At 54.6% G+C, this 27,541-nt stretch overlaps 1 protein-coding gene across 7 annotated transcripts in view; it reads right to left on the reverse strand.

Annotated features, from left to right (window-relative positions):
* Adgrg1 (adhesion G protein-coupled receptor G1) overlaps positions 1-27,240 on the reverse strand; it is a 39,007-nt gene extending 11,767 nt beyond the window's left edge. For 3 of the 7 annotated variants that reach the window (XM_004663512.2, XM_045131846.1, XM_045131873.1), the window contains exon 1: positions 7,792-7,981. The gene's annotated coding sequence lies outside the window, so the exon portion shown is untranslated. Of the gene's footprint in view, positions 1-6,394; positions 6,769-7,271; positions 7,564-7,791; positions 7,982-18,072; positions 18,225-27,042 lie in introns of those variants that run through there. The other 4 variants (XM_045131868.1, XM_045131849.1, XM_045131855.1 and 1 more) reach the window with 4 other exon arrangements.
* Between the last annotated feature and the right edge of the window lie 301 nt (positions 27,241-27,541).

Consider the following 27,541-nt stretch of genomic DNA (forward strand, 5'->3'; position numbering starts at 1 on the left):
CTCTGGGCAGCTGAAGAGTAGAGGGAGCGGCCTTCTTGTAAAAATGCCCAGATGGGGGCCAGTTCCTGCAACTCACTCCTACACTCTGACTCCATTGGCCTCTATTAGCTGAGCATCTCTTTTCTGCCAGCCTGGATGCTGTCCCCTCCACCTCACACCAGCACAAAGTCTCATGCCAGCCTGAGAGGTGAGTGCCACTGTATGTAGGTCCATTACACACAAGGGGAATGCTCCAAGGCCAGGGCTTTCTCCTGCCTGGACCGAACTGTCGTGTCAGGTGCTTAGAGAGTGGTGGCTTGTCCCTCCCCCGCCCCTACCCCACTGCCAACTAGGCCAGTGACCAAGTGGGATGCTGACATACTCCGGCAGCCATCACTCACCCTATGGGGAACTTCACCTGACCACAGTGACAGATGCGAATATCTGCCACAAGCCAGACAAAGGGAAGCCTTGGGAACCCAGGGCACACAAGGAGCCTGAGCTTGAGAGACATATAGGAGGGCCTCCAGGAAAAGGTGCCTTTTAAACCCAACATTAAAAGACCAGGTGGACCAGGAAGGATCTCACAGTCTTCCCAACTGGGACCACCTTACTTGAGAGGCCCTGGCCTCTTCAAATGAAAGCCCATCCCCCACACTCCAACAGGAACAGAACCCCAGTTTCTCAGGCTTTGGTACATAATCACAGGCCCACGAGCTCTTTCTTTATCTGGCCCTGGGGCATCACAAAGTCTTTGAGGAGAATATGAAAGTGTTTTAGGGAAGAGCTGCTGTTTCCTATGTTGTGAGTTTGAAGGTTTCACTCTGTGACTACTGAGTCCTTGTCAAACCACCTCCCACCACCCCAGACCAGCAGAAGGAAGCCCAGCATCTGGCGAGAGGCTAGAGCCTCTCTTTCCTTCTCCTTTCTGCAGCCTCAGTCTCTGCGTACCTAACCCTCATTTCAGATGTCACTTCTTCCAAGATGCCCTCTCGCCGTGACCACTGGCTCTGCTTGTGAGCTCAAAACTCACAGGTCATTCGAGAACTTGATCCAAATGTGCCATGTTATGATTTTTGGATCTGAGGGCCAGTGACTTGATGAGGTCACAAAGCTGGCAAGAACTCATGTTATCTCTCAAGGTGAGCCACCAGTCAGCAGACAAGCCCTGGAGGGACAGAGCCACCTATCTGGTATTGACTCTCCCAAAGACAAGAGGCAGGGGAGTGAGGTTCCCAATCCAGGAGAGCCACGAGCCAGGCTGCACTACCGTGGGGGCCCATGCAAGGGGTTCAGATACAACAAGAGGCTGACTGCCCCTGTCCACCTCATCACATTCCACCCCAGCTGTGTGCAGCAGCTGCAAGGACAAGCGTCCCCACCAGCATTCTCTTTTTTAAATTTATTTATTTGCAAAGACAGGGAGGGAGGGAGAATGGGCGCACCATGGCCTCTCGCCACTGCAAATGAACACCAGATGCATGTGCTGCTCTGTGCACCTGGCTTTACATGGTTACTGGGGATTCGAACCCCAGGCCAGCTGGCTTGCTTTCAGATAGCATGTTCTGTTCAACCACTGAGCCATCTCCCCAGCCCCCATATCAGCATTCTTGGGGCTTTGTGAGAAGGGATAACCTGGAATACTTTACATCATCTTTAGTGAAGCAGACTCTGAAGCCAAACTGCCTGAGTTCAAATCCCAGCTCCCACACTTACTAGCTGTGTGTCCCTGAGCTAGTTACTGACCATCTCTGGACTTCATTTCCCTCACTTGTCGAGCAGACTGAAAACAGAACCTATCTCAAGGCTCATTGTGGGAATTAGTAAAGGACTTTAAACCAGGGCACACATGGCAGACACCACTAGGGAGGTCAGATCATGTCTGCCTACCTTCTGGCCCAGCCCCCAACTCCCCCTTCCATGCCTGTCTGTCATCTGCAGGTGGCCAGTTTGTCCTCCAGAACTCCTTGAGGGGAAATTCCTGGAGCATGAGCCTCCCATCCGGCACCAACCGGAAGACTGCAACCCCACCCAGAAAACTTCCCTCCTCCCTGTGGCCTTGAGTGTATCAGACCCCCAAGAGGCAAAGGGACTGTACTATAGACAAGATGACTGTGGTGGGGGTGAGGAGGATGCCGTCCTGCATGCCTCACTTAGCCATGTGTCATCCTGCCTAGGTCCCTTCTAGGTACATCTCTGTGTACGTACCTGCCACCAGGCTTCAAAAGGGCATGGGCAGTGCCTGTAACAGAGCCCTCAGCACTGCCTGCAGGATGTCCCAGGTCACCTCCTCCCTGGCCTGCTACCTGGTCCAGCCACGAAAGAGGGATCCTAGCATGCTAGAAACCAAACTGCAGAAGCCTCACAGGAACCTGGGGACCCACCACTGGCCTATGGAGGTGTGGAATGGCAGAGCTGACTAGCTTAAGCCACCACGTATCTTAGCAACAACTGCCAGGCCTCAGCATTGGCCAGAGGCAGGCGGATCAGCAGCAATCCCCACCATTACAGCAGCAGGTCCGACTGGTTTACCATTTCCTAGATGTGGGAACTGAGGCAGGAGGAGTTGTCTGTCTCCAGAGCTAGTCCTCCCCCAAGGCCCAGCCACCATTGGTAAACATCCCTGAAGCATCCTCTATGCCGCTCCCTCCAACTCTGAAGTCCTCCACAGAGCAAAAAAATAGAAAATTGGAGAGAACGCAGGCCAGCTCTAGATGGAGAGAGGCAAGCCATGGCCCCCAGGAACGCCCCAACCTTGGCTCCCCTTCTGAAGTGGCCACCCCTTGACCTCAGCCTTCCGTAAACACCCGCAGGGAACAGAACAAGCTGATCCAAATCTTACACAATGGAGGCCACCATCATGAGGTCCCCAGGGGCTCTACAAGGTAGAGAGCCACCAGGGCTTCTGAGAGCCAAGATGCCCCCAAGCACCCCCATTCCCACCCTGACCAGCTGCGAGGAACGGGGCTTCAGCTAGCTCCAGCCCTGCCGTCTGAGCTGGGCAGTTGACCCAAGGCTCACTTTCTCCCCCTGGACCTGAGTCACTTCCTCTGCCATCCTGTACAGAGCTGTGTGTCACCGCATCACCGCCAGCTCGGCCCCAGCTCCTGGAAAACCCATTTCCTCAGAGGATGGACATGGAAGTTGAATGGACTGACCTGGAAGGCTCTGGGTTAACCCTTTCTGGGTGGACACCTCCCACATGTCCATTGGGACCTGGTCCCCATTCTTTCCCTCTCCTCTCATGAGGGTAACAGCCCAACCCAAAGGTACCCATCGCACTTTCTGCATGAGGTACCCAAACCTTTGGGTGTGGAACTTGGCCTGGGAATATGTCATGACATGCATGCTCTGGGACCCTGTGCATGGCAACCCAAATACTGTACTGCCAGAGTCTGGCTTCAGCAGTGTCCTGTGGCTGGAAGGCCAAGCTCAGGAAACCTGGGTGGACAGTAGCCAGCCCTAGGGAGTGTCAGGATGAGGTGACCCACTCCATGTCACTTGGCTGCAGAAGGGCAAAATCTGGACTAAGGGCCAGGGCAGCCTACACCTCCCCCCCACAGTGTCTGTCCCTCCCCAGGACAAGTGTGTTTGGCTCTGCTAGAATTTAGTGGGATACTGGCCACCTAAGGCTCTCACAGGACCTAGGAGAGGAGGGGGAAGGAGCCACGGTGCATGGTGGCTGAGCCTTCTGCGCACTGCCTCCCTCCAGAGGGCCTTGCTGAGGAGGTCAAGGAAGGACTTAGCTCAGCATAGGCTGCTCCAGTGCAGGGCTGCAGAAGGGATGCCTGGAGTATCACCACAAAGGCCTCGGGCCGGGCACAGGATGAACAGGGACCTGCACAGCGGGAGCACACCGTGGGGTGCACACACAGGTGCTTTGTGCACATGTGCAAGCCCGTGAGTGTGCACACGTGGTGTGCGGGGACAAGGAGCGAAGGTGTAAGGATGCTGGGGATGAGGCCAGGTTAGCTCCTCTCAGAAAGGCCCTGGGACACATCTCAAAGGCCACGGTGGGGTAGCACGCAGGATGCAGGCACAGAGACTCCTGCGGGTGTTTCCGCTGTGGGGCACAGGGGCTGAGAGGACCCTTCATGTACCGGTCCTCAGACTGTTCCCTGCAGCCAACTCGCAAACGCCATGTACCTAACCGCTCTACAGAGATGCCCACCAGACAGGGGGTCACAACTCCCAGTTCTGCCCAGTTCCACAGCACATAGCTTGTTTTCCTCCCCGGCTCCCAATTCAAAACTGGGTGACTGGCACCCAAGCACTGTGACCCCCCACTGAGAGCCTGCTCCCCTCCCACACACACACTGAGAAAGGTGCTCTGGGGTCCTGGGGCAGCACAGTGATGTCAGACTGCAGGAATTTGTCTAGACTGCAGGATAATAAAAATCAGGCTAGTGCTTGTCCTTCCCTCTCCCAAGAAGCTGGCATGGACCCAAGCGGTGCCCTTGGGGGCAAGCTTTCTTTTTTCCTCCCTCCCTTCCTTCCTCCCTTCCTTCTTTCCTTCCTCTCTTTCTTTCTTTCATAGAAGAGGTATCCTTTTATTATTATTTTATGATTTATTTGCATTCAGAGAGAGCAAAGGGGAGAGAGGGAGAATAGGCATGCACATTTATCCCAGACTGGCCTCATATCACAGCAATCCTCTTGCCTTAGCCTCAAGAATGCTAGGGCTCTAGACTGCTATCATGTTCAACCTGGCTTGTATTCATATTCTACCAGCCTCACTATAGGGCCACCCAATCAACACAGGCCTCACCTCACCCCGTGGCTTCATGCCCAGCCAAGTCCCTATGTGTGCCCAGACAGGCCTGCCTCATAGAGACACTGAGCAAGAGAAGACATGGACACTCCGTGCCAACCCTGCAGAGGACTTGCAGGCACAAATGACTTCAAGGCCTCCTGGAGAGTTGGGTCTAGGCAGTGAGCTGAACATGGAACTGGGCATGTACCCAGGAGGTCCCAGAGAGGCCAAAGGACCATGCTGAGCAGAGGCAAACCTGGACTTCGTGCTGCATCCTTGGCCTCTGCACATAGCCTGTGACAGAGCTGTGAAGGTCCCAGTGCCCTTAGCCTCAAGCCTTTGCCTCTTCCACAGCCCCACCATGACCACCAGGCAGCAGATAGTGCACAGGTCTTACTGGGGCCTTCCAGGTCAGTGTAAAGGCCTCTGGAATCCAAGGGCTGTTATAGGTACTGACACCAGGTAGAACCCCTCTCCACATCTTACTGGCCCAATCCTCACGATGCCTAGGTAGTCCTGGGAGTTTCCCAATGACTCTGAAGCAATGTTCTTTCAAAGACAGGGAACCTGAGGTCCAAAGGGCTTACATCATGGCTAAGACCACATAGCAAGTCAGTAGCCAACCAATGACTCAATCCAAGTCTGCCTAAACTCAAAAGCCTGCAGCTTCAGGCCACTGAGGTTACTGAGTTTCTACCCCTGGCTGGGGCTCAGTCTCCCCCTCTTTTCCACTGATCTTCCAACTAGAGAGATGTTCCTGCAAGAAGGAATGGCACAAGGCTGACTTTCTCAGTGTGGCCTTTCAGCATGCACACTTGTCCCAAACACGAAGCACAGCTCGTGGATGTCCTCCCAGCACATGGACAGAAGCCTATGGCCACATACAAGCTCCAGTCCCTTTCCTTCCCCTCTGAGTTGTCCCCAAGGCCATTAGCCAGCACAAGATGGGCCACAGGAGCCATTTAGACATCAGTGCTCCCCAGGGCCGCTCATCACCATCCCTGACACTTCCAGGCGACATGTCCCCTGTGAGCTTGGAGCATACTCAGACCCATCCCAGCTTCCTTCACCAGCATCATCAGCTCATGGGGAAAGGGGCAGTGCCAGGCATGTCCCCAAGTGGCCTGCTCCATCCATTACAGCTGGCTCCACCAGCTGGGCTGAGGCCTGACCTTCAGCGGCTAAGACACTGGAGATACTGGGAAGGAGAGAGGGGGAGTCAGACACTGAAGGTTCAGGGGGCTTCAAAAAGGCAACGCTCAAAGCCCTCTGTGATTTTAGGGGCTGACTGGAGAGTCTTAGAAGCTAAGGAAGAAGGGAATGGGGGAATATGCTGGGGGACCCATGCCGGCCACCCTAGTCACCCTGAACAACTGGCATCCATGAGGCTGGCCACAGTGGGTCCTTGGCTTAGTGTAGCTCAGGCCCAGCATCTGCCTATGGAACCCCTCCCCCCAGAGCAGAGGGGCAAGAGGAAAGGGCACGGGGCCTAGACAAGTTCTGTGTGCACCTGATCTGGAACCACTGAGTCAGCCTTCCCCTCGTCTGGCCTCAGTTTTCTCCCGTGAAGTGGGAAATCATAAGCTCGGTCACCCAGGACCTCTGGGACTCCAATAAGACTGGACAGGTTTCAGGGTATAGGCAGGTGAGGAAAGGGCTTACCTCCAAGCTGGTAGCGAGGGACAAAGGGGATGCCCAGCCTGGGCCAGACTCTCTTCCGTCTCAGACCACAGGCGGACGTCCAATGCCTGCCTGTCTGCTCGAAGTTCCTCTTTACCATCTGCATTCCCAGGCGCCCAAGGCCAGACAGACCCACAAGGTCAGCCCCGTTGCTGCCCCACTGGTTTTCTGGGGGCTGCGCTTAGCTCCCGAGGGCCAGGCAGAATGCCCATCCTTGGACAGTAGGATCCTTCAGTCTCCAAGGTCAGCTCCCAACCCTCCTTTTCCACTTCCTCCAAGACCCAGATAGATGCCTGGTTTGGGGACAGGCAGGACACAAAGCAAGGCAGTTTCCCAACTGAAGCTAATTCTAGACTCCTTGAGGGCTAAAGGAAGTAGAGGCACTAGCCAAAGTCCCCTCTCAGCTCCCAGCCACACAGCAACACCTACAAAGGGGCCCTCAGCCACTCTGACACCCGCCAGCAGGATCCTCACCCTACAACAATATGGCTGGTATCAGGGAAACACAATGGAAACGCAGCGTGGTAGGAGCCGCTCTTCACATATGAACACATTCGCTTATTTTTTAAGACAGGATCTCAGCTATGCAGCCCAGCCTGGCCATGAATTTACAATCCTCCTGCCTCATTCTCCCACATGCTGGGCTAGAGGCCTCAGCCACCAGGTCTGGCTACATTATTAACACATTTAATGCTCTTAAAAGCCCATGAGACAAGACCATTCCACCCATTAAACAAATGACAATGATTCCCCCTTTCGCCAGCAGGGTCAAGTCTCCTGCTTGGGTCATCCAGTGAGTAGTGAAGGAGGGATGGGAACCCAGGACCAGTTCCCAAGGATGCAGGCTCTTAGCACTTACCTTCTAGAAAGGGCCTCTCTATAAAAGTCACAGTGAAAAGGTTTCCTTGGTTAGGTAGACGCTTCCCCACAAGTCCCCAGGTCAGGGGCTATGGGAACTCACTGCCCCTCTTCTGCTCTGCCCTGGAGTCCCCAGCCCTCCTTCCAGATCTAATTGTAACCACAGCTATAGCCTGGGACCCCCAGATGATGTTCAGCAAGGAGGAAAGTGGTATGTGAGCCACCTCCAACCACGTCCTGGTGGCTGTCGAGGCTGCTTCTGTCCAAGTCTCCTTACAGGACTAGCTGTGCCTCCCCCCAAGTGCCCCTCCTCCCTGGTGCCCCCAATAGCATTAGCTACCTTGTCAGTGTTGAAAGATGGGGAGAGAGAGAGGGATAGATGGTAAGAAGGAGGGAGAGAATGAAGAAAGAGGGAAGGAAGCTGTGGAGAAAAGGGGGGGGATGGTGGGAAGGGGGAGAAGGGAGGCAGGGAAGGGAATGGAAGAGAAAGGAGAGAGGAGAGGGGAAGGCAGGAGGACTACCTGGCTTTCTCCTCCAGGCTTACGAGTGACTGAGCGAAGGCTGTGTGTGCAGGCAGCAGACAGGGAGGGGACACATTCCCCAGTATAAGGGGTTGGAGGTCACATGGAAGCCTGGGCCCCCAGCTACCACCCCCTCGTTGGAGCTTTAAACAAAAGGGGCAGGCGGGAAGACGGGCCTCCAACGCCAAGGGGGAGGAAGGGGGGCGCAGGTGACAGCAGCCCCTGGCAACCGTTCCCCTGGCAACCGTTGGCAGCTGCAAGGACTACGTCACTGCCCGCTCAGAGCGCGGGCTCCCTAACTTGTCTTATACGTACACTGGAGCTCTTCCATTGAGCGGTTGCCTGGGCCTGACAGAGAAGAACAGAGTTTGGACAACGGGTTCTGGGCAGCACCCTCCCCCCTTCTGTCTTGAGCAGATCTCAAACACCTACTATCCAAGCTCTCAAGAGAACAGGAACTGTATACATCTTTACGTGAAATCTTCAAGTTTGTTAACAGCACCGATTTGTCTTGAGACAAGATCTTGCAATGTAGTCTAAGGCAGCCTCCAGTTTTCAATCCTCCCAAGTGCTGGATGACAGATGTGAACCACCATACCTGCCCCTTCAACAATAACTTTAAAACCATGTCTTGTCTGGGGGTTCTAGCTCAGTGGTAAAGTGCCTGCATAGCAGGAGCAATAATAAAAACAAAACAAAACAAGTCTTTTTAGAATGCAATGGATGCCAGAACCTTTGGGCAAATAGATGATACATATTGGAAGCTGGGTTGGCCTCTGATGGCTGGCAGCCCATGGCCTCTAACCTCCACTTTGGGCTACAGAAAACCCAAGTGTATACCACACTCCCCTGAAAGCATCTCAAAATCCTCCTCCTCAAAGCCTTCCAAGATCTAACTCACTAATGAGCACCCCAGCCATGGGGCACCTCCTGGATTTCTTTTTAAAAAAATAATTTGTAAGCAGAGAGGGACAAAAGACAGAGAGAGAAAGAAAGAGAGGGACGGAGGGAGAGAATGAGCATGCAAGGGCCTCTAGCTACTACAAATGAACTCCAGATGCACGTGCCACTTTGTGCAGCCAGCTTTACATGGATGCTGGGTTTTGCTGTGCAGACAAGCACCTTAACCACTAAGCCATCTCCCCAGGCCCTCCCTGGCTTTCTTGTAGAGCTCCTGGGGCAGGGGTGGTTGGGGCTGAGAGGATGCAGGCAAGCCTCTGAAACTTCACTATGCTGGGCATTTTGGGAAGTCCCTTTCCACCACTCTGCAAGGTGAGTCCTGTCTAACCATCTTACAGAAGGGGACTCACAGGCTGAGGAGGAGATGTGACTTGCTCAAAGCCACCTGACTGGGAAGGGAGGTGGATGGAACCCAAACATAGATCTTTGAGACATAAAGAGATTCTGCCCTGCATGTACCACACACCCAAACTGTATTTGATCACCTCCAGGCCAGAAGGCTTACTTCCTGCCAAGACGGTACAGCCCTTACGTCTAAGAAGTCCTTCCTTCCCATTGAGTCAAAGGAGAAAGACACAAAACGCAAGAGGTAGACTCAGCTTCCCCTTGCATGGATGATTGAACCCCAGGGTCCCAAGCTCCAGGCCATGCACACAGCAGATGGGGACAGGGTAAGGCTTCTGGGGAGACAGAGGGTCCCAGCCAGACTGCTGTACCCCACTCCTTAGAGCACAAGTGGGAACCACTGTGGATCCCACGCCTGAGGGTAGAGGGGCTGGCACAGGCCCTGGGAAAGGCAGTAGGGCTTGGACCTTGGGTATACTGGCCCGATGCCTCCCGCCCCATGGACCTGGGCCAGCAGGCCGCCTTGGTCAGGAGGCCACTATTGTCTTGCTCCCGCCAGAGCCCAGGCCCATTCAGGCACTATTTTGGGCCTGGAGGAAGAGGAAAAGAAAGCAAAGAAAGGCCCTGCAGTCCTGGGGGGACCCTTGCCTGCCTGCCAGAAAGGGTTCAAGGGCCCGCTGGCTGGGCTGACCAGCCGGGAAGGCAGCCATCTTGGATCAAAGGACCCTGAGCCTCAAAGGAATTGCTAAGGGGCTGCATTTTAGGGTACTCACAGAGAGGGTACTCTTGGTCCTTTACACACAGTTGGCACCACAAATAAACCCCCAGAGAAATGGGGGCACAGGTTCCCGTCCCATCTGGAGCCCCTGAGCCTTCCACCCACTTACAACCATGAAAAGAACCCTCTCACAGCTCATGCTGCCCAGATCCCACAGCCAGAGACTGCTGGCCTCTTTCTTGCTTAGCTTCTACCATGCTCTTGAGCAGATTTCCCTCATTTTGTCATATCTGAAGTTCAGGGAGTAATGCAGTTTCCAATATGATAAGCCAGTGCACCCACTGTGGTCTCCCACCTTCTACCCTCCCCCTCCCCCCGCCATCCTTGTGTTCACCAGGTCCAGCTGTCCAAGTCTCCCCCACCCAAGCTCATCTCAGGCCCTCACACAGCCGCTTCCCCTCAGCATGGCACAGTCTTTCTGGGACTCCTCCTCTGACTGGCTTTCCCCAGTCTTGGAAATCAGACTGGAAGATCCTCTCTCCTGACAGCTTCTGTGACTCCCCAGTTAATACTGTCTTCTGTGTCCATACCATGTTATTGTCAGGGTACCTAGCCCTGGATGAAGCAACCCCTGGATTCGCTTGTTTTTATCTCTCGGTGTTTGCCGTCTCGTTTTTCTTGCTCAGCACGCCCGGCTCCAGCTCTGGCGCAGTGCCTGGGCCGCAGCAGCTGTCCCATGCTGCTGGGTGAACAAGTGAATGAACGAAACAGAGCTTGGGCACCATGCCAAGCCGGGCAGACTCCAAGGGTCTTCCCAACAGCCACTTCCGGATATTCTAGATGCAGGCTAAATGTATCACTCAGGGGGACAGGGCACAGGGTTCTCTGACTGGGGCACATGCACTTCTGCCAGGTGCTTAGCTGGTGCAGTATTCCCAAGAGCACTCCCCCCCCCACCCCACCAAGAGTTGGTGAGGATCAGGCCAGTAAAGGCTCTGAGAACTCCTACAGCACCCAGACTTTTCCTAAACTGCACGGACCACAGACTCACACTGAAGGCTTCTGGGTTAGATGACGACATCTGACATGTCCCATTCATGCTGGGTTTTGCTCCACGCACAGGCAACATTGCCAGCTCTCACCCCTCAAGGAACAGCTCCTGTGGCCCAGAGTTAAGGGGGCCCAGAAAGGAGTCTCATGAAGGTGGGTCACATTGCCATTGCTGCAAATATCACGCCCCCCACAATCCAAGGGGGATCAGTGAGGGGAGGTGGCAGGTGTCTGTCACTGGGGGGCCCTGGGGTTTAGGAACCGAGGTAGGTGTGTCCCACGACTAGTCTGCAGGTATGTAGAGGGAGCTAAGGTGAGGCAAGGATACCCGGGACATGTGCCTGCCTACCTCATTCCATGGCCACTCGTGAAGAGGGACTCTTGCTCCCATTTTACAGCTGAAGAAACTGAGGCTCAGACAGACACTCTACTCCTCCTTCTCTGGCAGCTCCATGACATAGAACAATGGCCTCACCAACCACTCTGTGGAGTTGGATGTGGAGGCCAAGAGAGGCTGAGCCACAGTCACTGCAGCTTTGGATTCTGGTTCCCCAAGCCCATGTGGGGGGAAGAACTGGTACCCTTGTTTATAGAGATACCCACTGCAGAGACTCCAAGGAGAGGCACCAGCTGTCTTCCCCAGGGCTGTTTGGGTCAGGTCCTGGCTCCTCCTACTTCCAGAGCAGGGAAGGAGGGCTCCCAAGGTGTGCACAGGAGCCAGAGCCCAGGGGAGGGCGGGGCAGGCACAGCCATGATAAACATAGCTTTGAGAAGCTGTGAAGGAGGGTCCTTCCTGCCCTGCCCACTGCCCACAGTTCCAACAAGGCGACGTCAGAGCAGGTGTGCAGGAAGGGCAAGGACAACAGGGTGCATGCGCAACACCTGCCCTGGTTCTAACTCATTGGCTAAAGAAGAGCAAGGGGCTCAGACTCATTTGGTGGGGGGTCCCTTTTCCTGCCCTCATCAGCCCCCTTCACTCCCCGCTCCGCTCACCCAGCTCCTCACACACTGACAGGACCCTCCCAAAGATGTAATAGGAGCGTGCTCATGTAGGAAGTGTAGTAACCAGCATGGAAGGTGGGGGCGGGGAAGGCGGGGGGGGCTGCGTAGCACTTAAAGACCTCAGAGAGGGACTGGGGAGATGGCCCAGCTGTCAAAGGTGTTTGCTTGTGTAGCCTGTTGGCCCAGGTTCAATTCCGCAGCACTCATGTAAAGTCAGATGCAAAAATAACTCTCTTCTCTTCTCTTCCTCTCCCATCCCCCTCCACACACAGTGCAAAACTGGCACCGTTTCCTGCAGGGCCATGGAAGCTCTGTGCTGGAAGGAGCTGTGATGAGCTTGTGACCCTCCAAGCCCCCTCTATGAGAGCCGCACCGCGACAGGGCTGGGAGCTCACCGCTTACAGCGGAGGCAAGCACGTGGGGCATGATGGGAATAAGACTGTCTGGTGGCTTTGGATCTGCTTGCTCACTCAGCTCTGCAACATGGCCAGCGATCTAAGTCTTAGAGGGGCAGGGGCACCCAGGATTGCATGAGGGGCTCCGTGGGTGATATGAGTCAAGCCCAAAGCCATTTGACACATGCCCAGATGGTGGCGCAGCAGGGCGCAGGGTTCAGCATGACTCAGCTGTCCCGGCCAGCCCCTGGGGTCCCACCATCACATTTGCCACCATCAAGACAGGTGGGTTTAGACAGCTGTTTTGCTGCCACACGGTCAGAAACCCAAGGTGTCAGACCCCGGGGCTAACCGCAGACTGCTGCTGGGATCCAAGACACCAGTCTAGCTTGAGCCCAGACCTCCCCTTCAGGCTGCAGACAGTGGCCAAGCGCGTCATCCCCTAACAATAGCCACTCCTTTGCAAGTTGTCCTTTGCAGGGTTATATACCCTTAGCAATTTCATGGGACTGGGGTTACAGGCATGTGTGGCCATATCCACCTTTATTTTGTAATTTTTTTTGTGTGTCAACATGGCTCAAACTATTTATTTATTTGAGAGAGGGAAAGAGGCAGAATGAGAGAGAGAGAGAGAGAATGGGTGCTCCAGGGTTTCCAGCCACTGCAAATGAATGCCAGATGCATGCACCCCCTTGTGCATCTAGCTTATGTGGGCACTGGGGAATTGAACCTGGGTCTTTTGGCTTTGCAGGCAAACACCTTAACCACTAAGCCATCTCCCCAGCCATTTTTTTTTTGTATTTTTGCTATGAGAGGAGAGAGAGAATTGGCGTGCCAGGGCCTCCGCAACTGCAATTGAACTTCAGACGCGTGCGCCACCTTGTGCACATGTGCCACCTTGCGTGCTTGCGTCACCTTGTACGTCAGCTTACATGGGCAGTGGAGAGCCAAGCATGGGGCCTCAGGCTACACAGGCAAGCATCTTAATCTTTACGCCATCTCTCTAGCCCCATACCCAACTTTTGTTTTGTTTTTCAAGGTAGGGTCTTTCTCTAGTCCAGGCTGACCTGGAATTCACTATGTAGTCTCAGGCTGGTCTCGAACTCACAGTGATCCTCCTACCTCTGCCTCCCTAGTGCTGGGATTAAAGGTGTCCTCCACAATGCCCAGCTCCATATCCAACTTTCTATGTGGGTGTTAGGGATCCAATTCAGGACATCTCAGTCCCTCATGCTTGTCGGCAAGTGCTCCCCACGTCCCAAGATAAAGCTTTGAGGACAATGACCTCAGAGGTGGCAGCCCTTAACAAAATTGATTTTCTTCCCACAACTCTCATCTCCTGTGTATTGGCTTTCAAGCAACGAGCTGCAGGACTGAGTCTGACAATTAGACCTCAGCTCTTGGGCAGCCCAAGGGAGCCCCTGATGGAATAACTCCTTATCAGCAACCAAGACCCCTTGGATAGGGTGTCTAAGTGGGTAATCTGTCTAGGAATTGGAGCCTTTCCTAGTGACATCTTGACAGGATGGGATTATTGTTCTGAGATAGTCTCAGCTGCTCCCCAAAAGAGGATTCCGGTGGCCCCAGATCAGTCATGATAACAATAGCACATCTAAAGCTACTGACAGCACATTTAAAAGCTGTTGGCTCCTTAACCCTCAAGGTAACATTTCCGCCCACATTTTAAAGACTAGGAAAATCAGGCACAGAGAGGCTAATATACCTGCCCAAGTTCACATTGCTAGAAGAGCTGAAATGGAACCGGGCAGCCTCAGAGCCCACACCCCTAACCATCCACCTATGCCACCCGACCCAGAGGACCACTGAGCTGGGAGATGGAGAAACAAAGGTTTGGACAGCCAAGGGTGAGGCCTACTTCTCATGAGTCCCCCCACCATGTGCTTCTTCCAGGCCATCTCCAGTGAGGGTCTATTGGGAGGAGAGGACAGAGGCCTTAGGACAGGAGGAGTAGGTTCAGGAGGTGGCAAGGAAGATGTTGTATCTCAGGAGATGTAGCCCTGAGTTGGGAAGGCAGGATGGAGCCATTAGCGGTAGAATCACGGGCCCATTAGGGGAGCAGTGCTGGCTGGCTGGATCCTGGACAGTGAGTCCTTCACCCCCTAGGCCATCTCCCACTAATGCAGAAAGGCCTGCCTGCCAATGTGAGAAGTCGTGCCAGCTTCTGATGACTGAGCTCTTATCTCTGCCTGCCTGGAATTGCCAAGCACCCAACATACTACCATAGCTGACCCAAATCTAGGACCAGGTGCCCACCACACTGGCCCTCACTACCACACGCACACACATCAGGGGAGTTAGACAAGGGAAGCTCCTCCTGGAGTCCAGCTACCCCAGAGGTAGCAGGGATGGGAAAAAGTGATAGTTCTGGCCTCAGTGGGCCAAGTTGCCCAGTGGGAGCAAAAATGACCTAGGTTAACACCCCCACAAGCCAGACGCTGTTCTAAACACTTTCATAGGCCACCTATCATGTCCACACAGTCCCCCGAAGAAGACACAATGTCCAGCCACAGGTAAAGATGAGAAAACCAGGACACGTGCCCAAGTCACATAACCAGACAGGAGCCTCGCCAAGGTTCTCCTTGGGTGAGCTGGCCTGGATCCTACTGCCCAGAAAAACATGACCTTAGCAATAGTGAGGATGAGACCCAAGTTATGGACACATACTCTCTGGCACCCAGCTCAGGAACCCTTGTCCCCAAGAGAGGCAGAGGGACATAGAATTGAAAACTGGTGCTGGGCACAGTGGCACATGTTCTTAATCCCTGTACGTGGGAGGCAGTGGTAGGAGGATTGTCATAAGGCCAAGGGCAGCCTGAGACTATAGAGTGAATTCCAGGTCAGCCTGGGCTAGAGCAAGACCCTATCTCAAAAAGTTAAAATTAAAAGAACAACAGAGCCCTCGAAATGTGGGCTCTCACTGGGGAAGCCTCCTAAAGTGTCCTAAAGTAGTCACAGCATGCCAAGCATGGAGCCCAGCCCCTGAGAGAGTCTGAGGTCGTGGATGGTTCAGCATCGTTCCAGCCCAGGCTGGGCTTCGAGAGGTCCCTAGAGAGTTTGGGGCACAAAGTGCCTAGGATAATTCTCATCCCAGCTCATGCTGAGTAGGCTGGTGGTGGGCAGAAAGAGCTACTTTTGGCCTAGCAGCCCAGGCCTGTCCCCAGAATCTGCAAGCTCCCTGATAGCCCCTAGCATCCAGATGGGGCCAGAAGACCAGAGCCTAGACCAGAGGCAGGCTTTCAGCTGACAGAAGAGAAGCTTGCCAAGACCCCACCCCCCCCATTTGAGAGGCCCTTTTCTGCCAGCCTTCCTCCACCTCGCATTTGCCATCTGCCTGGTCCCTAGAGGCTGGTCACCCTTGACTGCCAGGCGTACTCACATGATGCCCCCATCTGCTGTGAGTCAGAAGGCAGGGTCCACAGGCCACCCTGTGAGCGGGGATGGTGGTATGGAGCCCTGCTTGGGCTGGGGGTGGGGGGGACACAGCACTGGGGACTGAAGCCCTGTAGTCACTCCCCCCCCCCCACACACACATCCTCCCCACTTGCACCTTTGACATTTCACTCCTTCGTTCCAACTTCTCAGGGCCCTGTCCCTTCCCCTGCCACCTTGAAGCTTATTCTCAGCATGTACCATCAGCACACGGATGGCATTAGCCAAGGGTGGCAAGTGACATTTATAGCAGCCCCTTCATCTATCCCACCCATGACTTCACCTGCCTTTGCCATGCCAGGTTCCACTAAGAAGGCCATCCCATAGCCCACAAGACCCCTGCCACAGCTCTGTCCTCTGTTTCCTCTGTCATTCTCCATAGTTGGGCTGCCACTCCATCTCTTTCCTCTCAAGCAGAAAGCTGTCCCTACACCTGAGGCTTAACTCAGCAGACAGGGGCTGAACACTGCGGCCATGCGCATAGCACTTGTCCCCTGCTCTCCCCTTTCTTCTGCCTGGCTGCGGCCACACTGCCTGGTCCTTTCACTATGTCCTCCTCTAGGAAGCAACCTGCTGGTCTGCCACCAAGTCACCCATGCTAGGCTTGTAGGACCATCACCCACTCCATGCCCTCAGGCTGCCATCTTTCCCTAAGCCTTTTCCCATGCCATCTCCTCTGCCATGGACATTGCATGCATCAGGCTCAAATGCCATCCACCTCTCTGTCCACTCCAGGCCCAGCTTCACCTTTCCTTTCCCAGAGTTCCTCAGCCACCTCTTCCAGCCTACTTATCTCCCTCCTCAGTCATCCCTCCTTGCTGGCTTGTTCATGTCCCTGACAGGATGGGGTGTCGTGCTGGGAAGATAGCCCTACCTAGACCACCACAGGGCAGGCCTTCTCCTCCCAGATCATGCTGAGAGCCGAGTTCCCCGCCCCCCATATGGGACTCTCAGAGCCAAGGCCAGACCCACAAAGGCAAGGAAGCTTAATAGTCCAGAAGACCAGGCAAGTGATGTTTTGACTGAAGTGGGCCATATTTTAGGTCCCCAAGGCCTCAATAGCAAAGGGAGGTCAAGTCTGACACTAAAACCTAGTATACTCCCTGGACAAGGAAGACCACAAAAGTACTGACCTGCTATCTGGGGATCGACTCCTCAGCAGCCCAAGGCTTCCACTTAACAGAGTTGTTTCTTTGCATAATCTCTGACCCCAGGGGACCTATACTCTACTTCCAGGTCCTGCAGGGAGGGGTGAGGCACTGGGCTACCTGACTTTAGTTCCAACTCACTGGATTCTTATTGCCCACAATGCCCCCAGAGTCCTGGGGTAGCACACAGTAGGTGCTCAATGAATGCTCCTAGGCAGCAGCTTCTTTGGCCTTCTGAGGAGGCCCAGGGCTTTTCCTACCCACCCCTTACCCCAGGCCACAGCTGCCGTAGGCGGGAGAAGGGGGAGGGACAAGAGACTCACTGCTGTGACATGACAGGGCCTCACCCCAAGCAAAATGAGCTCCTGAGAAGCCAGCGGCATGCACAGACGGCTGGTTGTGGAGTGGGGAGGACAGGAACCCCTGTTTCCTATCCTAGGGGACAGGGAGGAGGGTCTTATCAGACCCAAGCAGCTGGGCCCTGAGGTCTGGTGGTTAACGAACAGAGAGCTCTTGGGACCACAGCCCCACCACCCAGGACTTCTGCCCCTGTTTTACTCCATGTCTGCACCATGCCCTCTCGGCTGAGCTGCAAATGGCCAGAATGCACTGGCTCTGGAGGGCCCAAGTCTAGCCCTCAGCACAGCTACAAGGGAAGCCACCTTTGGGGGTACCATGTCGCTCTCTTAGCTGGAACCTGACTCTCTAGACATATTGTATGACCTCAGGAAAGCCAGCTGCCCTCTAGAGCCACCCTTCTCCCACCTGTACAATCTAAGCAGGGAGGGATCTCAAGCTCAGGCTGGCCTTGAAGTCATAATCCTCCTGCCTTAGCTTCTGAGTGCTGGGATTACACGCATGTGCCACCATGCCTGGCTGAGAGCAGAGATAGAAAGACTTGAAGAGGAGATCCCAGGTTCCTGGGCCCAAGGACTATATCATTCTGAGCCTTGGTTTTTCAGCTACCAAATAGCCATTGATGCCAAAAAGTTCTACTCCTTCTAGTCCTTATTCACTTCCCAGGCACCTCCCAGCTCATGTCCCCCCCCCACACACACACTCTAGAGATACCTCCATAGTCATGCCCATCAGGGATAAATTCACCCCAAGATTCAAGACCCTTGCCTCACCTTGTTTATATACTCTCTCCCCAACTGGTCACACTCCCCTTACCCCTCTCCTCCTACCTGCTAACAAACCCTTGATTAGGTACCTGGTGCTAGGTAGGGAGGGTCCTGTGAAGGGCCCAGGTGACTGGACCACTTTTCAGGATCCACTTCTGAGGCTCAACCTGCCAATCCGGGTACCCCGCAAGCTAGCAAACAGGCCAGGAGTGTGTGGGAGACTGTTGGCCTCTCTCCTGCCGCAGAGCAGAGCAGGGTGGCAGAGCAGCCAGTGTGGAGCAGGGCCGGGGGCGGGGCCAGGACACCCCTCCTGCCCGGGCCTGGCTCCACCCTCTATGCTGGAGATGAGATGACTGGCTGTGAGTCATGGATTTCTCAGAGAGAGAGAGAGAGAGAGAGGAGGGGAAGGCAGGGCTGAGAGATGTGAGGCGGGACCCTGGGGGGGGGGGATGCCCATGACTCAGGCCTGCCAAGGAGGGACCTCAGCTTCACCCTTCGTCATCCCAGCACCCAGATGCCAGTGTCAGGGATGAACACAGGCTGGAGTAACTCTGCCTTCTCACCCTCCACCTCTCATGTCCTGGGGGGATTGTTCCCACAAAGTTCAGGCAAAGCAGCCAGGGTTGCCACAGCAACGGGCCACACAGATGCTGCCACCCCCACCCCCACTAGGCAACAACTGCCCCTTCCTGAAGGACAGTCCAACCTCCCTGGCAGCAGACCGGAGCCGGCGCTGACCGGCAGGGCGGAAGGCGCGCCGGGAGGAAGGGGGTGTGAGAGCGCCTGGCCCGAGGCCACACGTGGCTGGTCCCAGGTCTCTGAACCACCTTTCTGCTAGGGAGCCATCCCCAACCTCCCACAGTTCCAACCTGCCACACTCCAGTCTGGGATCTCAAGATTCCAGGGGCTTCTAGAAAGAGCTTCCTTTAGATTGTCAAAAGGGAAATTGAGGCCCAAGTAAAGAGTCCTTCTCAGGTGCCAAACGGGCCGAGAGCAACTTGGAAATGGGCCAGCACTACCCACCCCTTCAGGACACTATCTACGCTGGCCACGTCATCCGACTGCTGGGGTTCATGGACCCTCGACAGTTGAGGCGGGGGGCAGAGGGTAGATAGCCAAAGGCCTTGGGGAGCAAAGACTCCCATCTGCCCTCTCTCATACAGTGTAAATAAGTGATTCCCAGGTCACGAGCACTGTGAGGATTTCACAACATAATGAAGGCAAGTGGTGATGGCAATAGCAACAACAGTAATGGAATAATAACAATTATACTTATTGACCACTTACTGCATTCCAGGCTCTTCCCTTGCGCCTGCCCTTCTCCCCAGTGCCCGCCTGACACTTAATGGGTCCTTAATAAGTATTCTCCAGGAATGCAGTCATATGAAGGAGGGCGATGGCCAAAGCAATGCAATGAACTCCGAGAAGTGACTTAACTTGCCCAAGGTTACATGGCTGGCAAGATGGCAGTGTTGAGCAGGAACCTAGGGCCTGACTCCACAGCCAGTTCTCCTAGCTATTCACCAATCAATCCACTCCTGCAGGACCCTGTAGACAGTGGTGGGGGGGGTGCACTCTAGAAGAGGGGGACTAAGCAAGATGTGCCCATGGAAGCTCTGCAGGCAGCCCAGGAGGCTGGGGTCACTCCTCAGGTCAAGCTGCAGACAGTAGGAAAGTGGTGAAGCAGCTCAGTGGGCTCCAGGGGCCACGATGCCAGAGGGTCCAGAAGACCACGCAGGCCCTCTACATTAGCAGTCCCTCCACCAGGGACACATGCACAGTGGGCAGTTAACCCACATCAAGCCTGCTTCCCCCACCCAGGGCCACCGTGGACAGTGTCTCATTTCCAGGCCCACTCATGGGCCAGCAAGAGGGTGTGGAAAAGAGGCATCCAGGAAGGGCAGAGTCCCTGACCTGCATATCCCCAAGTCTAGGCTCAGTTTCCCTGAGGTGGGCCCTTCAGGCTCTGCCAGTTGTCCCTGAGGGACCAGACCAGTGGGGCACCTGCACCTTTTGCAGAATGTGCTGGCCAGCAGGGCTCAGGTGACAAGGAAAGGCGTCTCTTCAATGCAGGTGGGACCCGAGCATGCAGTCAGCTGCCCTTGCATAAAGACCAATGGGGCTGAGCCAGAAATGCACTTACCACGCCTGCTGCCACCCCACAATCTGACTGTTAAGAGAAATATCCCATGCAGAGCCCCCTCAGAGTCTGGCCAGAATGATGAGCCTGGCTCTCTTCCATGACACCTGGGCTCATTGCTATCAGTACAGCATCTATGAGCCAAAGGAGAGTCAAAAGTAACTGACGGGCAATGACTGTTGGGTCTAGTGACAGTGGGGATGGTGGTCTGCCATGTAAGATGCTGAGCTGTGTGTGTCGCATTCTCATGTCATCCCTGCAAGCTGGTGATGGGAACAGGCACTGGGTGAGCTGATACCATCTGAGACAAGCAGGAACTGAGCCAAGGCCACATAGCTAGGATGTGGCTGAACCTCAGGCTTTCACCAAACACTCAGACGTTGTCAGACCCCTTGCTAGGCACCTTGTCTTTATCCCCACTTTATAGAAGAGGTCCAAGCCACAGAGGGTAAGGGGCTCACCATGCCCTTCAGCAACTGGGAACCAGGCCTGAGCCAAGTGTACTGGCCCAGAGGGGACAGAGACCTGCAGAAGAGCCTTCCTGGCAGGAAGAAAACACCATCAGCACCAGTGAGGAGGTGGGAAGAGTCATTTTGGAAAGAAGTGGAATCTATGTAGGGGAAGATTTTGGAAGGTTTTGAATGCATGGAGTTGGGGGAGTTAATCAAAGGCACTAGGGAGCTACAGCAGGTGTTTGGGTCACAGAGGCCTGGGAATGATACTCAAAGTATGGTCCATAGACATGCAGAGTATGAGAACTTCCCAGAAGTCATGGATCTCAAGTGTACATCAGAGCTGCCCGATCTGAACCTGGAGCTTAACAAGACGCAAAGGTGATTGTGTCTCGCAAAGCCTGAGGAGCTTGGGGTCCACGTAAGGGGCTTGAACGAGGTGGAGTGGGCTTGAGAAGGGATGGACTGGTGACTAGGGTCCAGATGTGGCCATCGAGATGGATAGAGAGGGTGGGTTGCAGAGGAGATTGTGGTCTAAGGGACCAGAGGAGGCTGGAGAAAGCAGTGGTGGGGAGAAGGCAGATGACAGAAGCACCCTGGCACATAGGAGTGGGGGCAGGGTGCAGATGGGGGTAGCAGGAAAGAGGCTGCCCTTGGGCACAGCAGGACAGGGGTGGCCCTGCAGCACGAGAGGAGCCCCGAATCCCCTTTGCTCCCACAACCATTGAAAATACTGTGCCAGAGCTCGGCAGTAAAAAGGGCTCCAGAGACTCAGAGAAGGTCAAGGTCATTACTGGCTAGTGACAGAGCCAGAGATGGTCGGGGAAATACAGAGAACTGAAGATGTCCCTTTATTGTATGAAAGAGAACCCAGGCCAGCTGGCCTCCATAGTGGGCTCTGCCAGCTGGGTGACTCTGGCAAACATCTCTCCCCAACCAACGGCTCACTGACAGTTGAGGATAAAAATAGCACCACCTGCTCCCTAGACACTTAGGAGCGATCTCCAGGGACACATGGACCCCAGGACACAGAGACGAGGCAGCCAATGGTGGCTGATGCCTGGCCATAGAGAAGATGGAGGATGTGGCTAGAGTGACTGCAGGAGCCTTCAGCCACAGTCCCCCAACTTGCCCGTTAGGAGCAGCAGGGTGGCAGGGAGCATGAGCCAGCCTTGTAAACACTAACATGCTATGCCCTCCTTTGCCAAGGAGCCCTGAGCATGCTTGGGTCCTACCTGCATTGAAGAGACGCCTTTCCTTGTCACCTGAGCCCTGCTGGCCAGCACATTCTGCAAAAGGTGCAGGTGCCCCACTGGTTTGGCCCCTCGGGGACAACTGGCTGAGCCTGAAGGGCCAACCTCAGGGAAACTGAGCCTAGACTTGGGGATATGCAGGTCAGGGACTCTGCCCTTCTTGGATACCTCTTTTCCAACCCCCTCTTGCTGGCTCAAGGTGGGTTTTGACTGGACAAGAGCAGTTCAAATCCAGGCTTGTCCAGTTGCAAGCTGAGTGACTTTGTAAACCCTTGAGCAAGCTGCCCAGAACACAGTAAAGACCCAATGAACATCAGCCCACGTCACTCTATCGTCATCAAATCCACAGTTTCCTCCCCCTCTGCAGAGCGCTTGGACATCCAATGTCCCCTTTATACAACAGGAACAGTGGGTTCATTTAGCAGAGAAGGAAACTGAGGCTCAGAGACAGGACCTTTCCACAGCGACTGAGCACTCTGTAGCTTGTGATGCAGTAGGTGCCTTAGGACCCACGCTCCCACTTACCTCCTTGCTTGTCTTCTCATTCCCGTGGGAAAACCTTCCCACAAGCGTGGGGGCGGCCACAGTCCCGTGATAATGCCACCTCCCATCATGCTGCCCCAGGGCAGCAGGGATGGCAGTGCTCATGTGACTCAGCCGCCCTCACAAAGGCAGCTGTGTACTGTGAGTACAGGCTGGCCTCCTACCTACCGCCCATCCCTTGGCTGGGGAGGGTAGGCCCAAGATGAGGGGGAAGCGGTGGGGGTGGGGGGGCGGCAATTGACCATTAAAAGAGCTAAGTCTCATAGGGATTCAAGCCAGGGCCTTGGGTTATAAGGAATTGATGCCAGTTCAGGGGGCGGAAGGAGAGAGATGAGACTGCCTAGGTCTGTTTCGCCTTTTCCCTTATTTGGAGTTTTAAGACTGCTGTTGCTGTCTTAGTTCCCAAGGGGAGGAGCTAGGCAGGTATCCTACCCATGTTTACCTGCATCCAGTTTTTAAAGCCCTGGGACTATGGTCTTTGAAGACTCATACATAGTCAGATGCCAGCAGGGGTCCCTGTGTCCCTACCCAGCAGTCCTCTCTTCCTCCACCCCTTACACAGGACAGCTCCCTCATTACACACTTACACCGTGCCAGGCAAGTGGTTGGTGTTTTTTTTTTTTTTTTTTTTTTTTTAATGCAGTTAGGGTGGCCTCTTCAGAGAGGTGAAGGAGACAGCAATTGGCTAGGTAGCAAGGGTATCAGTAGATGTCCTTCAGCCCGTAAGGGAGGGTGGGGGTGGGGGGGGGGAGTCTTGATTTTTCTTATCCTTTTCCCTAAAGGAGTTCCCCTTCTCTAGAAGTCCGACCAGAGGATGTAAAGAAGATCACAAAACACTTAGACTCCTGGCTCGGGAACTGGACTGACTGGCTCAGCCTCATCCAGTAAATTCCCATAAAAGACCCCAATGAGAGTCTCCAAGTGGGCTTTCCTATTTCTGGGGACCTCCTCCCGCTTTACAGGAGCTCTTCCTTCTTTCCTTCTGTTCAGCTTTATGATAAAATCTTTCTTTGCCCTCTATGGTCTATGCATTTCATTCTTGGAATTCTTAAGACAAGATCCTGGAGGCCACAACTCCATGAAAGTTTTGTGTGACATGGCCATCCCTCTGGCACCCTAACTCCTGGATTAAAGCCCAGCCAAGTGCCAAGAGTGGCTCTATCAATCTCACAAACACCTCAAAGTTCCTATCATTTTCTCCCACTACCTTGCAAGGGGGGATTTGCCCCGTTTATCAGAGGGGAAGGCAGGATAGGTCTGGCTCTCTAGCTGTAGAGGGGTGACTACTCCAGAGGAGTAGGTTTTGAATGGACAAGAGCAGTTCAAATCCAGGCTTCTCCAGTTGCAAGCGGAGTGACTTTGTAAATCCTTGAGCAAGATGCCCAGAACACAGTAAAGACCCAATAAACATCAGCCCACGTCACAATATCATCATGAAGTACACACAGCCCTCCCCCAGGACTCTCTTAGTGCCAATGTATCTTGACCACATGCCAACAAGAAGTGGCCTTGGGCCCCACTCAGACAGAGGAAGGCAGGCTGTGTTCCTTCTCTGTGGTCTCATTGTTCCTGTCCGAGGAGAAGGGGCCACTCCAGAATGCCAAGTTCAGGCTGGCTGCCTCCAAGGGCCACCCCCGCTGGTCTCTGCCCACAGGACATAGGCACACTTGGGTGCCCACTTGCCTGAGACAGAGGGAAGACAGGGCCACTGCCTCCTCTTCATGTCTTAGCATGACTCAATGTCTGACCCTTGGCTTGGCCCCCTAAAGGCATGTGGCAAGATGGCTAGAGCCAGCAGAACAGGCCCAGAAAGTCAATCTGGCCATGCCCCTGCCTCTCAGCATTCAGAAGCCACTGATCCCAGAGCAAAGACAAGGCATCTGGAACAAGCCTTTGTCACTCCAGTCACAGGCCCACCAGCCTGGGCCTCTCTTCCAGCAACCAGAGGCCTGGGATCCTCTCCGGACACCCCAACCGCCTTTGAACACAAGTCTTTTCAGCGGCCTAGGAGACTGGGGAGGGTGTTCTGCTTAGGCCTTCCTGTTCTGTATCTGGACCAACAATGCAGCTTCCTTGGGGTACAACTCCTAGGGAACCCCTGCTCAGTACCCTACTTAGAGGCAGCCAAGCCCAGGAAATCCTGAAACCGGGAGGCTCCAAACCATTCACCCAGCCTGATCTCCCTAGCATTGCCCTAAAATCCCTAATAGTTGGCTATAAAGGCTTGTATTAAATTTCTTGGGTTTGACATTTCTGTGCCTCAGTTTCCTCATGTGTAAAATGAAGGTTGCAGCCAAAATCTAGCACCTCTGGGGGGATCACAGCCACTCCTGTCTCCCCCCGACCTTAGCATCCTACTCCCCACTGTGGACCCTCCACAGCTACAAAGCCAGACCTACTCTGAGGTCAGCAGTGCCCCTGCCTAAAGCCATGCCAGCTCTGTTGACAGCTCCACACTTGTGCCCCTTCTGGGGAGCCTTTCCCTAGGTCCTACCCTAGCAGGTTTGAATGGCAGCTGCTCGGACACCACACTTGGGCCAGCTGCCCTCTGATCAAGCTGTGACACATTGTTACTCGTGTGCTAAGGCAGACCAATGAGCCCCCAGAGGTTTTGTGACTACCCACAAGGTGGCACAGCAAAGATGGCAGGGCTAGCTCTACCTTGCAAGTAACATTGCCACAGAGTGCCCAGAATGCAGCGTCTTGGCTTTGTACTCTCCATGTCCCCAGCTCGGCCTCCAGACACATACACATTGGAGATTGTCAGTGTGCAGGCTGAGGAGACGCACCTGGGAAGTCACAAAGAAAACACCTTCCATTTCTTTTCTGGAAACCAGACTCCAGCTCTCTTCTTTCTCCCTTCCCTGCCTGTTCCCTCCACCTCTTTTTGTTGTTGTTGTTTTGTTTTTTTGAGGTAGGGTCTCACTCTAGTCCAGGCTGACCTGGAATCCACTATATAGTCTCACAGTGGCCTTGAACTCACAGTGATCCTCCTACCTCTGCCTCCCGAGTGCTGGGATTAAAGGCATGTGCCACCATGACCAACCCTCCACCTCTCTTTTAAAAATTTATTTGCAAGTAGAGAGAAAGAGAGAGAATATGGGCACAACAGGACCGCCAGCCACTGCAAATAAAAATTCTAGATGCAGACACCCCTTTGTGTATCTGGCTTTACATGGGTATTAGGGAATCAAAATCGGGTCGTTAGGTTTTGCAGGGAAGCATCTTAACCACTGAACCATCTCTCCCTCTATTTATTTTATTTCTTATTGACAACTTCCATAATTATAGACAATAAACCATGGTAATTCCCTCCCCCCACATTCCCCTTAACAGCTCCACTCTCCATCGTATCCCCTCCCCCTCTCAATTAGTGTCTCTTATTTTTGATATCATCTTTCAGTCCCCTATTTTCGAGATAGGGTCTTGCTATGTAGCCCAAGCTGGCCTTGAACTCACCATCTTGCCTCAGCCTCCTGGGTGCTGAAATTACAGCTCTATTACTTCTCTTCAGGTAAAATAAAGAGCTGCAGTCGTAACTACATTTCTGAAATCCTACAGAGTATGGCGCACACGCCCCGCCCCCAACACCACCTATCTTCTGCATGTGCATCTCTACCCAACAGCCAGGGAGCCCCGGGGATCTCCCCCCTAAGTGCTGGGGCGCAGGTGGCTCAGGAGTTGGAATGGAGCAATGACAGCTGCTCATTAGTCAGCCGCCTCGCCCACAGAGGGACACGAGGACCCACTGCGCAGCCCACAAGCCTCAGGGAGCAGAGCTGGCAGAGGCAGTGGGGCAGGCAGCAGGCGCCAGCCGCCCACCTTTGTCTGGCTGGGTATGGGCCAGGAGATGGGCTGGGGCGGGGCACTGGGGCTTCAGAAGTAGAAGTGTTTGTTCTGACCCCCCCCCCAAACCTCCTGTCTTCCTTCATGCTACAAAGGGAAACACCAGCCCAGATTGGAGGAAAACCAGAGTCCCACCTGAGGCCTGGCCTTTTCCTCCCTGTCCAGGTGTGTCCTTGGTCACCGTGGAGGGGGAAGCAGTTGGAAGGAGTAGACCACCTTTGACTGTCCACCTCCTGCCTCTTGGAGCTTGGCTGCCTGGGTTAAGAGCCAAGGGGACACTGGGCTGTCAGCGGGTGATCCAGGCACACCTGCGCTCTGTTCCTCTACTGGCTGTCCAAGAAAGCTGCCCTCCTCCTCCTCCTCCTAGTTAAAAGTCAAACAACCAGGGTGACCTGCTACCAAACCGGTTTCCCTCAGGATCTCAGGAGGAAACCGCTCAGGGTGAGGAGACACCGGGGTTCCATTCCTGCTGCCTGTCTCCCCATCCACATACTAGCGCCCAAGCCTCACTCTGGCCCTCGTGTCTGTCTGGGGTCTTTTTCTGAGCACGGGTGACACACCTCACATGCTGCCAGTGTCCTAATGCTGGGGTGGCCACCATGTGAACACACCCAGCCCACCCTTTGAACAACCAGGGGGTGATCCTGTAGCAGCCAGAGCCACTAACTCAGTCACTCCCTTGGGAAGCATTCAGTACCCTAAACAGACCGAGGGCTCAGCACAGACTCCTGCACCTGAGGGACCCATGGCCAAGGTCATGTAGGCCAGATGGCAGCCAAACTCACTGCCCAAGAAAGGCCCCCACCCTGAACAGCAGCCTCTTACCTCCAGGTCGAAGCAGGTCCCTCTGCTGACAGCCCGCGCTGCCTCCTCTCCTCCCAGGTGCCCAGTGCCTAGTCTCGGCTTGTCTGGGTAATAGCTCAGCCCAGGTGAGGCTCCGCCTGCCCTGCTTGCTTCCGGGTGCAAGAGCCTTGACCAGAGACACCCTCTGGCACGCCAGGTTTCCCTGCAGGGCCTGACCCAGGCTGGCTTTCACCCTGCCTCTGCGCCTCAGAAGCCCTCCTGGGCCACGGGAGGTACGCTGCCAGGCCTGCCCTGCACACACCTGCAAACTGCCAGCCCTTAGTGACTCCTTCTGGCCTCTTTCCTCAGCTGGGGCTCCACCTGAATCCTGCTCCAGGCCCACCCACACGCCCTGCAAAGTAAACAAGCCACAAGCAGCTCCTGGCTGGAGGCCGGAAGCCTGAGGGGCCGGAAGGGGGTTTGCTCCTCTCACAACTGTCCCTCTAGGATGCAAGAGGAACGAACGGAGTAGGCAAAGGGT

Source organism: Jaculus jaculus, chromosome 1, assembly GCF_020740685.1.
Source record: "Jaculus jaculus isolate mJacJac1 chromosome 1, mJacJac1.mat.Y.cur, whole genome shotgun sequence".
Lineage (NCBI taxonomy): Eukaryota > Metazoa > Chordata > Mammalia > Rodentia > Dipodidae > Jaculus > Jaculus jaculus.